Below are 12185 nucleotides of genomic sequence, written 5' to 3' on the forward strand. Positions count from 1 at the left end.
AATAGTCGCTCCTGTTATCTATCAGGGGAGGAGGGCTCAATGGGAGGCATTATCCTTCCCTGTGGTGAAGGAGTTGCGCCGTACTGTTACCGAGCATGGCCTCTCTTCCCCATATTTCACGAGTTTGTTATCTTCTGTCTTAGATTCTTATGTCATGACTCCGCATGATCTCAAATCTCTCGCACAGTTGCTGTTAACCCCCACACAGTATTCGCTATGGGAGTCGCAATGGGGGAGGGGACTCCAAACGCATTTTTAGGAGGGGCATGTGGCCTCTGTTAAGCCCTTTGTGCTACCTGTGCCTATGATCTTATGGGGACGTGATGCACTGTCACAATGGGGAATGGCTATTCAAACGCATTTTTAGGAGGGGCCATTGAGGTGCGCGACACCCTGAAATTAACCTGGAAAACTAATACCCCTGTCTGGGTGGATCAATGGCCCCTGCCGCTGGAAAAGCTTCGCGCCTTGGAAGAATTAGTTGATGAACAGTTATCCAAAAGACATGTTGTGCCCTCTGTAAGCCCCTGGAATTCACCTGTTTTTGTGATTAAAAAACAAACTGGCAAGTGGCGCTTGCTCCATGACCTCAGAAAAATTAATGACGCTATGGAAGACATGGGAGCCCTGCAACCAGGGCTCCCTTCTCCCACAATGATCCCCCGGGACTGGTCTCTGACAGTCATTGACCTCAAGGACTGCTTTTTTAATATCCTCTTGCATCCAGAAGATTCTCCTAAATTTGCTTTTTCAGTTCCAAGCGTCAACATGCAAGCTCCATTGCAGAGATATCAGTGGGTTGTGCTACCACAAGGAATGAAAAACAGTCCCACAATATGCCAATGGTATGTAGCCAAGGTCCTTAGCCCTGTTAGAACAAAGATGCCCTGCGTTTTATTGTACCATTATATGGATGATATTCTAGTGGCAGCACAACATCACGAAGTCATGGAGGAAGCTGTAGCCCTTGTCATAACTGCTGTTAATTCAGCAGGTCTTTGTGTTGCGCCGGAAAAGGTTCAGAAAATACCACCATGGAAATATCTAGGCTGGCGCATACGGGCTCAAACTATAGTCCCCCAGCCTTTACTAATTCAAGCAGATGTGAGGACTTTGCATGATGTGCAGAAGTTGTTGGGAACAATTAATTGGGTCCGACCTTTGCTAGGAATTTCCAATGCAGATTTAAGTCCTTTATTCGACCTGCTTAAGGGGAGCACAGACTTATGTTCCCCTCGTGCTCTCAACCCTGCAGCTGTTGATTCCTTACAAAAAGTTGCTACAGCTATTACCTTAAGACAGGCACATCGATATGCCCCTGAGTTACCTTTCCTTTTAATCATTTTGAATCCTGCTCGACAGCCTCATGCCTTGATATTTCAATGGGACTTGCAGGAGTCTGACCCGTTGCTTATCATTGAATGGGTATTTTTACCGAATCAACCCACGAAAACCATCTCAACACAGCATGAAATGTTTGCATCCTTGATTGTCCGTGCCAGGCGGCGCTTGTTAATGTTGTCTGGAATGGACTTCACTTGTATTTATTTGCCTATGGTCAGTGATTATTTGCAGTGGCTTCACCAACAATCGGAAGCCTTCAGTATAGCGATAGCTGGTTATACAGGCCAGCTCACTTCTCACCCACCTTCTCATCAATTGTTTAATGCTAATTTCCAGCTTGTACCTAGACCAAAGAGGAGTGACCAGCCTTTGCAAGCTCTTACTGTTTTTACAGATGGATCTGGGAAGTCCCACAAATCTGTTATCCTCTGGTGGGACGACCAGCGCAAACAATGGGAATCGGATATAAAGACAGTGCCGGGTTCCCCCCAAATCGTGGAACTGACTGCCGTCGTCCGAGCCTTTAGAAAATGGTCTACACCGCTTAATATCATCACTGATTCAGCTTATGTTGCAGGGATTGTTGAACGAGCTGAGGCGTCTGTGTTACGAAATGTCTCACATTTTGCATTATTTGCTTTGTTACAGGAGCTTATTTTTCTTTTAGATTCTCGCATTCATTCCTATTTCATTATGCATGTCAGATCTCACACTTCCTTGCCTGGCTTTATAGCGGAAGGGAACCGGCAAGCTGACCTGCTTACATTACCGGTACAGGTACTGCCAGACCGCATAGCACAAGCAAAACTTAGCCACGCTTTCTTTCACCAAAATGCTGGTGGGCTTAAGCGACAATTTGGCCTTACTACTCAGCAGGCAACCAGTATAGTTGCTGTGTGTCCCGATTGTCAAAGGCACTCATTTCCTACAATAGCAGGAGGAGTTAATCCTAGAGGATTGCAAAGTTTGCAACTTTGGCAAACCGACGTCACTCATTTTTCGGAGTTTGGTCACTTAAAATATATTCACTCCTCTATTGATACCTTTTCTGGGGCATTATTTGCCTCTTGTCATACTGGCGAAAAGGCGCGCGATGTTCAACGACATCTGCTGCGTGCTTTTGCCACTTTAGGCATACCTTCTCAAATTAAAACTGACAATGGCCCTGCATATATTTCAACTGCAATTAAAAAGTTTTTGAGTTCTTGGGGGATCAACCACATTACGGGTATCCCTCATTCCCCCACGGGCCAATCCTTAATTGAACGCTCTCATCAGTCTCTGAAACGCTTATTGCAACAACAAAAAGGGGGAATAGGGACCGTTACCCCCGAGGAACGCCTTCAGAAAGCTTTATATGTTTTTAATTTTCTGAATTGTTCTTTGATAGACAGTAAGCCTATCAGGATGGTTGAGAAGCCTTGTAAAAATGATTGTGTATGCTTTAGTTGTTTTTATTCTTTTGTTACTTTGTTTACCCTGTTTTTGCAGTGTGTGCAGAACCTGATAGCCAGTTCAGTGAAAAGGGTCCTTATTGTGCAACAAGAAGGGGGAGATGTCGGGGGCAGCCTGGTCTCTCCTTCTAGCAGCAAGGACGTGCTCAACTTGGCGTCTCGTAATTTGCATACTCTGTAAGCAAACTGTTACACCCCTGGGGCTAAGGACGATTTCTTCCAGGAGGGCTGGTTTCGTAACTAGAGATAAGCACGTGCTATAGAAACAGGAGTAGAAGTCGTTAAGGAGAAGAATGCTGTGAGCTAGCAGAAAATTAACTGCAGAAAAAGTCAAGCTGACCTTAGACGTTAGCCAATCATGAGCTCAATTTTTGTAATATGTATTAGGTGATTAACCATTGTGCCAATCAGCTTAAAACACGTGTCTCTCTTTGTCTGTTTGGAATATAAAATCGGTTGTTGTGTTCAATAAAGTGGATCCTGACTTGCATCGAGCTGGGTCTCCGTCTCTCAATCGCGGCAGATGGTGGGTGTTGGCAGCACAGGAGAGATGGTGGGATAATACCTTTCAAGTGGTTTAGATCTCTAAGAAAAGCTTATGGATGCAATTTCCAATAATGACATTATTTAATAGAGACCTTAGTGATCATTTGAGGAAATAATAATTAGTATGAGGTTTATGTCATGTATGTAGAGATATGCTCTTTTTTTTTCCTGTTTGCAACTCAGCTCCCATTTTCTAGTCTCCTGACTATCCTGTACATATTTGCTTTTAATTTTTTACTGATCTTAAGTGTAACTAAGCCTTTCCCTTATTTCTGAACTAGTAGAGAAAAAAAGAGGGAGAAAATAACTTAACCAGAGCTATTCTTGAACAGAAGTGTTTAAACAGCATCCAGGGTGAAAGCATTCATGTAACATGAAGTGACAGGGCCAAGAGATGACTTGGGATTTGTCTGCACAGGGAGCAGATGATAGCTCTCTCTGCCTGAGTTCAGACCACTTGTGAGGGCACAGAGACAGGTAACCTAGATTTGTGGTGGTGTCAATATAGTAGCAAGGCTTTGGGCTCAGAGCAGGGTCTTAACCAGACATCTCAGGGTGCAGGCAGGCATCAGCTGTCTCTTCCAAGTCCCTTGCAGAGCATTGTTTCTAGTTTTCCCTCTGCATGACAGATGCCCAGTTCCCTTACTACAAACCAGAACTGAGATCTCAGACAAACTCTGTCATCTTTGGGATTGCCTCTTCTGCTTTTTTCCCCTCCCCCACATACCTTCCCTTGTGGTGAAGAAGTTGATGCTGGGGGAGGGTAGTGTGAGGACATATTACATAACCTTGTTCTGCATTTGTGTTGCTAGTGGTTACCTTCTGAGGTCAGATGTTATCATACCCATCGTAACTCCACTGACACCTGTACAGTTAAAGTGGAATAAGGCTTTATAGTATTATCAGATTAGTTACAGAGTGCATTTGGAATGCACATAGATTAGTCATTTAAAAGATAGCTTCAGCTGTCTGGATGGGTCAGGAAAACCTGATTCTCCAGGGTCCTCCATGCAGAAAGAATAGCAGCTGCAGCTCTTAGGTGTCCCCAGGAACAGGCAATGGGAGTCTCCCATGTCACAGTGATTTTTCCTGAAAGAACCAGTAAACACCAGTGTTTCATCTCAAACTGAGTGGGTGAAATTCAGGTCAGCCCTAGCACTGCTTTAAGTGGTCCTTCAGAAGTGACTCTAGATAAGATAAGGAAAATAGTTGGTTCTGAGGACGTTGGAAATACCTGTGGGCATCTAGGGGAGAGGCAGATGGGAAGGATGTCAGATGTACAGGTGAGATGGGCAGATACTAACCCTTCAGATCCTTGAGCATGGAGACAGAAACACCTTCAGCAGCAACACTGGTTCAGCTGAAAGAAACCATTTTACTGGAATGCTTCGTCTTCAACTTCTTTGCCTACCCCTCTGGTAAATATGTCTTCTGTTATTTGTAGTGTTCAAGTACAAGGAAGATCCAACCCCATTCAGAAAGCCAAGCCACGGATTAGTTTGCAGAGACCAGTCAGTGTGTTAACTGCCTGCAGTTGAATTCCTCCCTGAGTCCTGCCTGTGGGCCACCTCACACACTTCAGTTGGTTGGCATGGCAAGTGGTCAAGGTTTGGTGCAGCCAAGCTCACCACGAGTGTTTGTAACAGCTTGTTCTCTCAGAGGATTTCTTGCTCTGATGTTCTGCAGGAAGCCATGTACTAGTGATCAGCCTCCTGTTCATTGTTACATGGCACTGCATCTGGCATTATCTGCTACTGGTCAACAGTGTAAGACACTGATGTTGAACACATTCACATAGTTTAAATTGCTCTGGTTTTTGTTCCTTTTCTTTCAGGGAAGCCAGTTACTCAGAAACAAGACATTTTCTTTTTACAAACAAGACATTTCCTCTTGGGTTCCTCTTTAAGCCCTGGACAAGCTTTGGGAGAAATCCAACTAGGACAGGACACCAGATGTTTCCACACTCAAAGTTTGAAACCTGTTTATTCAACATTATAAAAGCTGGAGCCTCTTGCAGTGATTTTGGAGACCTCACCTACAAGTGAATGCACTGCGTAGGACCTCCCAATTGCTGGGAAAGGTTCTCCAAATCCTCACTGCAACCAGGGCTCCCCAGTGACTGTGAATCTAGATGACAGTAAAGTATTAGGGCAATTGGTGATGTATCTTTCTTAATCACTATTGCTGACTTTATGTAGTAATGATTAGGTGCATTACCTTGTCTTGCTTTATTTTCTTGTCATATTATTTTAAGACTAAGGAGTATTATCTTGTTTTTATTCTCTTTGCTGCTTATAACTAGGGTGTAATAAGCTTACCATTCTGACTAAATGTATTACCTTATGTTTTGTATTATTTTGGCAATATACAGTAAACTAAGTCTATTCTTTCTGTTGGTATCTGAGTCCTTTCTGTCAATCTAGTCAATTGGCAAAATACCCACATGCTGGGTTTCTGTGGTGCAAGTTTTTTTTGGTAGCAGGGGAGGGGGTTACAGCAATGCCTTCTGTGAGAAACTTCTCGAAAGCTCCCCTGGCTCCACTCAAACCCACCTCTGGCCAGGGATGAGCCAATCAGCTGCGCCTCTACGATAACGTACTTAAGAAGGGGAACTAGAGAGGGGGTTGGGACTTGTGAGGAGGAGTTGGAAGAAGGATGGACACCCAGGTCAGTGGAAGGAAGGAGAAGAACATGGGGGAGGTGTGCTGGAGCAGAGACCCATATATCCAGTGGTGAGAGAGCAGGACTGTCCACCCTGACACACATGGAGGTCTGCGGTAGTGTAGAGGCCGACCTGAAGCCTGTGGAGGAGCGCACACCAGGACAGGTATATGCACTTAAAGGAGTCTGGGACCCTAAGGGGAGAAGTGATCCCCGCTGTTGTGGTTCAGCCCTGCAACATGCAGGGGTGACCCACACCAGATCAGCATGGGAACAGCTGCAGCCCGTGGGGAGGACTCACTCCAGAGGAGGCTTGTGGAGAATTGTCTGCAGTGAGAGGGGAGTCACGTGGAGCAGGGGAGGAGTGTGTGGAGTTCACCCTATCTCCCAAGAAGGAAGGAGTGGCAAGCTGACTGTAACCCCTATTGCTTGCCCCTGCGCTGCTGGGTGAGTAGGTAGAGAGATCAGGAGCAGAACTGAGCTGGGGAAGAAGTGAGGGGGTGGAGAGAGGTCTTTTTTTTGATGTGACGATCTTCCCACCTTGTCTTTTAAGTGTTGTCTTGTTAGTATTTGAATTAAAGTGATGTTTTCTTTTCTTCTCCTAAGAAGTCTGTCTTCTACCTGTAACCCTGATGGGTAAGTGACTCCTCCCAGTCTTTAGATGTATTCCTTGAGACATTCCTGTCCCATATTCTCCACCCTCCATCTCTGCAAGTGAGTGAGCGGCTGCCTGGTGCTCAGTTGCCCTCTGGACCTCAACTACAACACTCCATGACATTATTCTAGTGTTGCTTCTGTTCTTACTCTATTTAAAAGTCATTAAATTACTCTAATTACCTGCACTGATTATTTTCTCTAGGGTTTCATTTGCTAGACTTCCTAGCTCTGGATGTATGGAGGGAACTGTCAGGTTTCTATCCGGCAAGATGTTATGAGTTGAAGAACTCTGATTCTCCACATCTGGGTTTTTCAGGTTCAGTTTGACTCTGGCAGAATATTTGAGAAGGAGGAGAAAAGAGTCACCTCCCAAGGCTTTAAGCCTTGCTCTGTAGGTCTGCTGACTAGTCTATGAAGCTGCTAAACCTTAGGGATACAGGGCCCATCCCATGACTGTATCCTTTGCACAGTACCCATATTTGTGTGTAATGAATGTGAAGCTGAGGAAGACTTTTGAAGTCCAGCTAGTCTATCTGCTGTAGTTAGCTGCAAGACTAAGGGAACTGTTGGAAGATCTTTCAGTGTTGTTCCCAGAGTGCTTGTGAGGTGACCAGCATGGCTGCTGTCCTAGATGTACTTAATGAGGTTGTGCTGAGACTTGCTTCTTACAGTGAAATTTCAGGGTCTCTGGCATGGGTGAAATTCTGGAACTGTGTGGATCTTGCTGTCACTGAAGCTGAAGTTTTCAATGGATTCAGGATGTTAAATTACATTTAAACAGTGTAATTTGCACAAATTTTCCACCAAATTGCACACTAAGTTGCCAAATTATCTAACAGTTTAATGAACTAACTTGTGATGTTTATATGGTTCAAAGGAGCAGAGAACAAAAATTTATTGTAAATATAAAGAAATCTTAAAGTCAATCAAATAGTGATTATTAGCCCATTAAATGATGCTAACACTTATATTTCAAATTATATACAGTTACTTTTTTCCAATTTATATCTGATTTCACTATTTATGGTGACTTTTATATATTCAATTCCTGTTCCTTGATTTCTTTGCTACACCCTGAAGTTGACTTTACTCAGATCCTAAGGTTGCATTCATTTACTGACCAGTACTTGACCTTGATGAGTTTTAGTAGCCCTGATATAGCTCTGGTTATCCTCTTATGATGGTATTTTCAAGTCCTCTGCTCTGTTCCCATGTCTGTGCACCTCAGTGCTGCATTTTTATTCTAGGGTGATAGGTAGTTACACAGAATGACTACTTGTTATCTATCTTTCAAAATCGGAGATAACATTTGGGCCCTGTGCCTGTGGAGGCTGTACAGTTCAGGCACCCAGCTACCATTTCTATTTGACAATTTTCTCATTCATAGTTCCAAAAGACCTCATTAAAAGAAACAATATAGCTATTCATTTCATGACACAAATCTGTTTCCTTTATTTGCTTATAGCAACACTGTGTGAAACATCCTGAATACCTCTGGTTTTGGTGTCTTGAAAATAACTTTTCATGCTATTTTAAATACATTCAGTTCTCTTTTATTCATTGACACATTTGCTTTTTTAAAACTAGTATTTCTCTCCAAATTACTTAAAAAATTGCTGAAACTCTAAGTCACTTAATTTAAAATGAACTGTTCTTCACCCATTTTCCAACAGTTTCACCTTTTGCCTTTCTTTCTCCAATAACCCTTCTGAAACAGACTTGTCTTTTCCTCTTGAAAGTAATAGTGCTACTATATTACAAAGATTCACACTTAAGCGATTGTACTTACTAGAGGTCCATATTTGCATGAAAGAGGCTTTTTTGTCTCTTCCATTTAAAAAGTTACTTTTCTACTACAAGAAAATGATTTGTCATAGGAAGAAAGATTTCAGATTTTATGACTTGGCATTGTTATTTTGCTTTTTAATTCGGCTCTGTTCAGCTGAACTAGAAAATAGACAGTAGCAATACAAGACAGTTTTCTTGAAGATGGAAGAGGAAGGGGACAGTAGATGTTCAATACCCAGAAAGACAGAGAGAAGAGTTTAAGTTAGGACACAACAGCCATTTCCAGGGAAAGAAAACAAAGCAAGACCTGCACAGAAAACTGAAGAGCACCAGCTGATTACAGAATATGAATTGCTAAAGGTCTGCACAACTGGGCAAGCCAATGTTCATGTTCAGAGTAGCAGCAACCAGAAACAGCTGCAGCTGATTGCAGTACTATTTTGGGACCTTCCTTCCTTAGACAGAGTGCTGCTTGCCAAACCATTTCAATTCCAGTTTCTTCCTTAGACATAGGACATTTGTCTGGATTGGTGAAAAAATACAGTTTTCCAGCAAACGCATTTTAACTCTTTATGGTCTGAAAAGATGCTATCTCTGTTCTTAAAGCTACCCTATGTTAGAAAACCTCTGGTGAAAGCTTGAGTGGTATTTTCCTAGCCTGGACGTTCCCTTGGGCACAGTCAGCTAGTTTCTCACATAATGTCTTTTTCTCCCTGGCAGATCTGGATACAGTAGCACCTGAATTCAGGCTGACCAGAGAAGCTGCTTGGCAAGTTATGTTGTCCACAAGTTTTGGGAATTCTCCCATCCATGGAAATGGCCGGTGGAATTTGCCTATTTCAGGTTATATAAACTTTATGATGGTTTGCGTTTTTTTCACATTCTCTGCAGTTTGAATGAAAATGTGCTTCTACTGTCATTGGCTGCAAAGGAAGCTGCTATGACCAATGACTCTGAGGTCTGCATGCACATTAGCATTGCAATAAATTGTATCTGCACATAAGATGAAACACATTAAAAGGTGAGCTATTCAAATAAATATAGAATTAGGCTGGATACTCCCCTCAGTGGCACTTTATAAACAGTTTATATTTTTTGAAGTTTAAAAAGACCACTTCAGGAGCAGTTAAATGTCCTTGATTTTTCTGCTTTTAAGCAAAAGTGCATATGGTTGCACATCAACTATTCACAAATCTCTGATTAATGTGACATCTAAGTTGGTAAGCATCAAAGGGTAGTACTGTGTTTTAAATCACTCTTCAGACAGAAGAGTTCAGCAGTGCCTTGGAGGCTGTGCTGTCCCGTTGGAAAATCAGAATTTCTCTTCTTTCATTTTTCAGTGATTCAGAAATGTCAGTTGCTTGTATGATATGCAGCAATGTGAAATAGAGCAAATGAAAATTCAGTAGAAGATGTTGCACAAGTCCTGGGTTGGAGCTGCAGCAGGAGCTGGGTCAGTGTACATGTTGCTTTCTGCAGTGCAGATGCTCTGGCTGCTCTGAGTGGGTTCTCCACTGATCAGCTGCAGTTCACTGTGAAGTGAAGAGCAGCTTTGCTATGGTTGGAGTGGCTGCATGTTCCAGGGAACACTAGTGGAGTAGCTCAGTGTCTCAGAGATCATCAGTTACAGCTTTGCCAGCAAAATTGGAAGCATGTCTCTGGAAGGGTTTACAACAGCTGATGGAAATGTTGTAGCTTAGCTATGACGAGATCTCTTCTTTGCAGTGATCCAGCCCTCAGCTTGACTGTCATCTCAGAAATGGAGGGAAGATGCTAGATTTGCATTTGAACACAATCATGATTGTTATTTGTGTTTATTGAGTGGTGCCTGCCATCTTAGGGCAGGGAAGGGGGCACAATGCCAGAAGAACCTGTGTGACAACCTTGAATATCTGTGAGCCTGTGCCCTGTTTGCCCTGAGGAGAAGAGGGGGTCTACAGAGGCACACCTGGAGCTGGAAAGCTGCTCAGTGGGTGTGCTCCCTCACTCATGCACTGCCTGCTCTTCTGCATTGGGGTGGAGGCTGGTCTGCCATCAAGGACAGAACTGGTGGGGTTGTTGGCAGAAGAAAGTTGTGCAACACACACAGAGTAGGCCAGTACAGTGGGGCAGCTTTTAGAGACAACAAACTACTAAAAAATACTGAAAAATGAATTTGCAACATCATCATAAGCTTTGCAACACACTGGCTTTATGAGGAGTTCCTAATTGTTCCTTATGACCCTGACAGAAGACATCTGTGTTGAAGGTTGGAGGAAAGCAGTTTGGGAAAGGAAGTCAGCCCCAAGCTGGATGTATACCTTGGCAACTCTCATACACAACTGAACTATGCAAAGAAGATGGAATGGGGTCAAGCATCTGGCCTGACTCTTGTAGTTTTTAAGAATAATCTCTGCAGAAACAATTTGTTTTCATTCTGATGAACTTATTGGTAAGGCTGAGAAACTGTTGTACTATGAAATAACTCAATAACATTTACATTTTCCGTAAAAGTGAAATCTTTCTCTGTATAACAATTTCAAGGTTGACAGAAGGACTGATTGCTGCTGAGAAATGGATAATTCATCATTTTAACCTGTAATAAAGTATTAAGCAGGTGCTTTTGCAGTAACCTTTACTCTGCTACCATATAGTCTGCAAATATATTCTGTCCATTTGGTGTAGGTACCTCTTGATTTAGTTCTGTCCCTCCTTCATCTTTTGTCTCTACCCTGCTTACTGTAATTTTTTGGCTCTAGATTGTGTCTTCTGAGAGGTGGCACTGTGCCCAGCAGGGTAGCACTCTGCTGTCTGAGGAAGCGCAAGGGAGTGCTTGTGGGTTTTTAGTCTTTTTCAGAGCTGAGATGAACTCTGTAGAGATGGAGTGTACTATTGTGAGGGTTAAGTGGTGATTATTGGTGCTGGCTGGGCTGTATGTTCATAGTAAACTTCCTGCCCTGCATGAATGAACAGGCAATGGAGCAAAGGCTACATATCTCCCCTGTTGTCCATGGTATCAACACCCTTTCTCTCCCCTCTCCCTTTCTGTGGTCCATAGTGGAAGATTACTAGACAGCAATATCTTTCTTGACCTCATCACTGTGGTGATGCCCAAGAACCACCCAGTTGCAGCCCATAGGCTGCCTGGAAACCAGGGAAGTGTCCTCTGCTCTCTGGCTCTGCTGTCTTGGTATCATGGGTGGGTCAGGTGTGGGGAAGGGAGTGGCACAAGGGCCCAGTTTGCAGGGTTTGTCAGGATAGCTGATCAACTACCATGAAAACCCCAGTTCTTGCAAAACTAGTCTTGGACTAAAGATAGCTCCTAACACTGAGAAATCAGTAAGGCTGCAGTATCTGCTCCACAGAGGCTGAGAGGCAGTATCTCCAGGATTCCTCTCCTGAGCTTTTCTCTTCCACCTGCTAACGCTGGAATACCAGCATGTGGTTAGCTACACAGTGATATAGGCATCTAATATACTGCTCTCCATATATGCGGACTTATCATAGAGTTGCACGTGTCCCATTTGCTCTGGGTCAACGGGTTTGGACAGAATAAGCTCTTTTTCTCTGCTCATTTTCTAATAGTGGTCTTGTTTGGGACAAAATGTTTTCATTGCAGTTACACGGCTTCAGCGAGACAATGCTGCTAGTAACAGTGATGTGCTCTTACTAAATTCATTCCTGCTTGCCCTGCCCAAAGGGTTAGCTCTTGAAAACATTAGGATATTCATGCACTCTAGTTTGTTTATGCAGCTG

At 43.3% G+C, this 12185-nt stretch overlaps 1 long non-coding RNA gene across 1 annotated transcript; it reads left to right on the forward strand.

Annotated features, from left to right (window-relative positions):
* The first annotated feature begins 5976 nt into the window (after window positions 1–5976).
* LOC116958911 lies at window positions 5977–11066 on the forward strand. Its single transcript, XR_004405543.1, has 3 exons — window positions 5977–6171; window positions 9171–9471; window positions 9791–11066. It is a non-coding gene; the product is annotated as an uncharacterized LOC116958911 (long non-coding RNA).
* Window positions 11067–12185: the final 1119 nt, after the last annotated feature.

This window comes from Tyto alba, unplaced genomic scaffold (genome assembly GCF_018691265.1).
Source record: "Tyto alba isolate M040663 unplaced genomic scaffold, T.alba_DEE_v4.0 Super-Scaffold_13, whole genome shotgun sequence".
Taxonomy (NCBI): domain Eukaryota; kingdom Metazoa; phylum Chordata; class Aves; order Strigiformes; family Tytonidae; genus Tyto; species Tyto alba.